The 6,000-nt window shown below is 46.5% G+C and overlaps 1 protein-coding gene across 1 annotated transcript in view; it reads right to left on the reverse strand.

Annotated features, from left to right (window-relative positions):
* GNB1 (G protein subunit beta 1) overlaps nucleotides 1-5,517 on the reverse strand; it is a 57,367-nt gene extending 51,850 nt beyond the window's left edge. Inside the window, exon 1 of the mRNA XM_073656874.1 lies at nucleotides 5,050-5,517. The gene's annotated coding sequence lies outside the window, so the exon portion shown is untranslated. The remainder of the gene's footprint in view (nucleotides 1-5,049) is intronic.
* Nucleotides 5,518-6,000: the final 483 nt, after the last annotated feature.

A 6,000-nucleotide genomic window follows, 5' to 3' on the forward strand; every position in this document is an offset into this window, starting at 1 on the left:
GTGTGTAATAGAAACAAGTCACCAATTCTGCATTTATCACCCACTCCTGAGAAAAAATACTGACCAAATACTGATAGTGGGGCCATGGCCTAACTATTTTGATCCAAGATCGTGGTGAATAAGGACAATCTGACTTTCCACTGATGGCAGAAGTGGCAATAGAGAAGGCTTGTCAAGGCTGAAGGATCGGACAATGTAGGATCTACTTAGCTGAGCATGCACGTTTATCGGGAAGTCAATGAACTAAGGGTTAAATGATATTTTGGGCACAGTTATGGTCACTACTATGAAGGCCTCTTTACTGCTTTGATTACATAATATATATGGGGCAGAGGCTGACTGCATTCAGGACCTCTCAGCTCTCAACCCAGCTCTCTGGGAGCACAGATAAGAGGAATATCAGATTTTGGCAGGACCACCTGACATTTTGCATCAATGCAGGTCATTTCATTTCTTCAGAAGAATTAATATCTACTCCATAAGCTGGAAAATGCTAGACAGACCAAACAACAATTCTCTATTGTTAGAGGATATCGCCGCTGCAATTTGTGTATAGAAGACATGATTAGGCCGCTGTGAAATTGCAGTTTCAATGCTACATGCAATGCGCTAATGGATGAATATACCAAATATATATTATAATCAAGTATGAACATATTATCCTATAGTTGTCTTCCTAAATCAGACTTCCTAATCTTCCAAGATTTCCTTTCCCGTGCTGCAGGACGTCAGGATTAGAAAAGCCTCATCCCATAGAAAATATTACAAAAAAAAAAAAAAAGTACTTTAGAGGCTGTCCACTACTTTTCCCTAGGATAGCTCATTAATGTCTGATAGGCCGAGGTCCGACAAAATGCCCCCGCCAATCAGCTGTTATCAGTGTCAGTGGAGCAAGTACTTACTTGTCAAGCTTGCCGTCTACTTGTAGTGGCTGCTGCAAGGTACTACACATCCGCCTCATACTCAAATCAATAAGTGGCGGATGTGTTGTACTCTGCAGCTGCCACTACCAGTAGACAGCCAGCTCCGCAAGTACATCCGGCCAGCGAGGGTGTCGGACCCCAGCCGATCAGACATTTATGACTTATCCTAAGGATAGGTCATCAATGTAAAAGTAATTGACAACCTCTTTAATAGTGCAAGTCAGTGGTAGATAGTTGCAGAAAAAAGAAAACTTGATTGTCAATGTGGTCAGAATATCACAATTAAGAGTTTCCAGTCTCAGCCTTATACACCTCACCAAATTATGCATTATTAACATGACATCCATAGACTTATTGGCCCATAAAATTTCTCTGATCACAAGCTGTATTATGGAAATTCTCACATTAGCATTATATGGCAGCACATGGAGAGCCAAACAAGTCTAATGCAACCCATAAGAATCCCATGAGACCGAAGGACTCAAACTAGACTATACAATTACTGTATATAACTCGCCATAATGGCTCAATATGGATTTTATGTTACTACAGTCAGTAGATGTGGCCTTACATCCATGGTCAATGGAAGGTACAACCCTCACAGAAATTGAATGGACACAATCTCCAAGGAAAACGGCATGCATTTTGCTATAAAAGAACACTGCTGAGCTGATGTACGATGGCAGGCTTAAAATTAGACCAACATTACCGTCCCCATCAAGGCCCAAAATTTTTTAAAATGTTAGTCCTGCTCCAGTCACTTCCAAATAGGGAGGTGAACATGCACACCTATAGATACCCGCCGGGCCTGGTGCGCCATCGGCAGTTATCATGCACCTTTTCCAATGTGGAAGTTGGGAGAGCAAGTCTGATCCTTTAACATCCAGTAAACCCCCAAGTGAATGGGAACCAGAGGTGACCACATGATCATTCCAACCAACAATGATACTGAAGTGACCCAAGCAACAAGACCAATTCAAAAGGGTTGTACAGGATTAGGAAAACAAGACAGATTTCTTCAAGAAACACATTTGCACCAGTCCAAAGTCTGTACCTGGTATTGAAGCTACGATATCAAACCACCGAGAAAGGACTGGTGACATTTCTGGACGGAATTCGTCATGTTTTACTGGTTTAATGGTAACGCACAATTTTACTCTCACAATTGCATTTTTCTTCTTTATTATTTTGCACAGAACCAAAGCATTTAACAGCTGCTGTCAAGTGTGACTAAGGCTGGGCTTATAGGGCGATTTTAGTCAAGAACGTGGAACGCCACTGCTACACCATAGTATGATGCAACTGAATGGGGAGAAGTTGAGAATCGCAAGGTATCACGACAAAAGTGGAAAATAATCCAACTGTGCTCATCACGCACCCTGTGAGTTGCAACATGACCCCATGAAATTGCATTGTGCTGCAACCTAACAGCGGCAGACAGCAAACTTTGGCCACGCGACCTGTATTGCAGCCAAAAATCGCCGAGCAGCCTCAGCCTATAGGAGGAAACCATTATTTTGCTTCTGTTTGTCACACCAGCAACTAAAAGTTGGTCTTTGTGAGGCTGCCGGTTGTGGGTTTGGGTGTCAGTTGTGGTTTACAGCTCTACTACACCTAGGACTAAACTGCAGGTCTAGAACTGTGACATAATTAGTGTGAAAACAAGCAATTGTATCAGGAAGCCCTCCCCATTATTTTTACAGGGATGGATGGACAACAACAACGTGGCGTTTAAAAGCCAATGTATTTTTCTGGGCCTAGCAAAAAAAAAAAGCTTTCATGGACAAATACATAAACATTTCTCAATGGACGTCCTGAGCAAAGTATTCTTGCATAATTGGTGGCTGTGAAGACTATCCTGAACACTACAGAAAAGGGATATTTTAGGACAATAGGAGTGGATACAGTCCAGAGTCCACAATCCTTAGCTTAGGCTATGTTCGCATCTACATTCGGCTTTAGCAGATTTGGTTTTTTAATGGGAAAAAATCACAATGGAGATATAAGCTTCCACTTGACAGCCCCTAATGCATATTTTTATTTTAATTTTAATTATTTTATTCATTTTTTTAAGAGCTCTTGCTTCCCATCTGACTATGCGCAGTTGAATTTCATAGACCCATCAACTGGGAAAAAAAATTGTTTTTTAACTCAAAAAAAGTGAGATCCTTTCACATCAAGCTTGCGCCAAATTCCATGTATAATGAAAATGTAAAAAAAATGGCGCAGCAAACTGGCGAAAGATTTAGCGTTAGGACAGCCAAAATCCAAATGCCTCTATTGAAATTGAGACAGAAATGCAGATGTTACCCCGCAACCTTACCAAGAGCCCTGCATTAAAATAGTTATAAAAGAAAATTATCACTTCCCGCCCCGAATCAAAGGCCCCATAGACACTAGTGAAATATCAATCTAAACTTACATAGTGCAGAGGATCACAACCACCCGGCGTGCCGAATCTACTCCATAATGATACAAATCAACTTGTAACAGAGGCTATTATTCCAGAGATACATATTAATCAGATGGAAGCTCACACTTACAGTACGTGCAAAAGGGGGAGAGAATTATTACAAGGGAGAACATACAATATCTGCGTGCAAGGGCTTACATTTCCCAATCATGGATACCTACTCCTCCTCCCACTGGCATTGTGTTGTGGAGGAGAGGGAGACCAGAAATAGAAATCAGGAGGAAAAAAAAAAAAAATTACAACAGCCGTGCACACGAAGGAAGAAAAAAAAAATACGCCAGCCTGCTCTGTGCCGAGACCTGCAAATGGTAACTAAGGGATCTGCAAGGCCAAGACGGGAAAAGAGGCTGCCTTGTCACACAAGGAAAAGGAGTTTATCATGTAAAACGAAAAGCTGAGACGCCATCTTGTTGCAGTAACTGGGCCCAGGATCTGACACTTCCCATTCATTCAGACACATCCTACTCCCCTTCTGCATAGAAGAACGTACAAAAAAAAAAACAGCTGCCTGTCGATATCAAGCGTAGCATCTCGATAAGGATTATCCAGCTGTTTGTTGCAGTGGTTATCAGCTGGGGCTGTATAAATGACTGCCCCTTATATGGGGGTGGGGAGCAGGATTTAACCATTACGAGGCAGCTTCCCCATTTTACCATTTCCTGTCCAAAGAAATACACCGAGACCAAAAGGGAAGATAAGCAAAAAAAAAAAAAAAAAACAAGCTGCTATGAAAAAAAAATGGCAGTGAAAGCAGGAGAGGAGGAGGAGGTGGGGAGTGCAATCTACGGGCAGAAAGAGGTTAATGCTGCATCTGGTACCAAAGTGAACTGGTGTGGGGGGAGGCCTAGGTTCTGCAGAAAGAAAGGGGTTAACAGCCAGCTTGCCTGTATCTTGTCATCCAGGGCAGCCATATAGAATAATGACCGGCTGGTAGTGATCACGGGGGGGGGGCCTACCCTGACCTCCACTACTGGGGGGCTCCTCTGTACCGTACACTGATGTGAGCAAAACCTATTACCTATAGATATTTACTTTTTTTCCCCTGTTATATTCAAGGGTAAAAAAAAAAAAATAAAATAAATCCACCATTAATGTGCTCGCACCGGCTCAATCCTGGATTATACACGCGGCATAATTGGCCGGATTTGGTAGATTACTAATCTAATTAAACCCAGAAAGAAAAAAGAAAAAAAACAGAAGCCGGAGGAAATCTCACAGCCATGTAAATAAGGAACAGCAGATTGTAACAAAATGTCTCCACTGAACCCTCCTCCTCCTCCGCCTTGTCCTCCTCTTCCTCCCTCCCAGGCTTGTGCCCTCTAATACACCCCCACAAGCCTCGATCGGGGGTCCATCCACCCACCTGACCCCCTGATTGTACAGATCGCCCCCCCCCTGGGGTCAGCAGATACAATGTATCCACCTGTACAATGTCACCGTATGTAGAGATACACAATGTGTCACAAACAGTATAAAAAAAAGGAAACGACCCCCCAGTGGGGGAGGGGGGTAATTGTCTGCACCGATCAGGTGGGTGATGAGTGTCCCCCCACCCGATATCAATCGGCCATATCCGGCGTCGCCGATTTGCTCCCGCGATCCTATCGGGCGACGGATCGGATGTCTTAAAGGGAAAGGAGGGCGCCGCGTTACCTGCTCTGCGGCCAATGTGTGACCATCCACGGCTGTGTCCGCGCCCCTCCTCGGCCTCGTCGTGCCCCGAGGGCTACAGTCGGCTCTTTCCTGCCTTCCCCCGGAGGCCCACAGCGTGCTCCGACACTACAGGAGGTGAAGGGCGGCCGGAGGGGGACGGGGAGGATGAGGGGAGCAGGAGACGTGCTGGGCGGTGACGGGAGGGAGGACGGGCGGGTTGGCGGCGGCGGCTTCTTCCCTCTCGGTTTCCTCTCTCTCTCTCTTCCCGGCCGGTAATAATCCCGCGTCCTCGGGTGGATGTGGTGTCCGGAGCCCGCACTGCCGCCGACGACTAAAAGCGGAAAAAACCCCACACACAACGCCGTCCCCTCAGATCCCCACAGCCATCGAGCAGAGATGGGCGCGGTAACCCTGCGGACAGCGCCGGGAAACCCCACGCACGAGCGGGCGGAGCTAATCAGGAAGGAGGGGGCGGGGTTGTGGAAGCGACGTCATGACGCAGCACTCTGGCCGCAGCACGCTGCTGCTGCTGCATGGAGGGATTGGGAGCAGCAGAGAGAGCTGTCATCAGCAGCTGGCTGGTCTGTGTGCTGGAGAGGGGCTGTCATCAGCTGCTGGTTGGTCTGTGCTGGAGAGGGGCTGTCATCAGCTGGTCTGTGTGCTGGAGAGGGGCTGTCATCAGCTGGTCTGTGTGCTGGAGAGGGGCTGTCATCAGCTGGTCTGTGTGCTGGAGAGGGGCTGTCATCAGCTGGTCTGTGTGCTGGAGAGGGGCTGTCATCAGCTGGCTTGTGTGCTGGAGAGGGGCTGTCATCAGCTGGCTTGTGTGCTGGAGAGGGGCTGTCATCAGCTGGTCTGTGTGCTGGAGAGGGGCTGTCATCAGCTGGTCTGTGTGCTGGAGAGGGGCTGTCATCAGCTGGTCTGTGTGCTGGTGAGGGGCTGTCATCAGCTGGT

The sequence above is a fragment of the Phyllobates terribilis genome, unplaced genomic scaffold (assembly GCF_046119375.1).
Source record: "Phyllobates terribilis strain yellow unplaced genomic scaffold, ASM4611937v1 Scaffold_12__6_contigs__length_324123572, whole genome shotgun sequence".
NCBI classification, from domain to species: Eukaryota; Metazoa; Chordata; class Amphibia; order Anura; family Dendrobatidae; genus Phyllobates; species Phyllobates terribilis.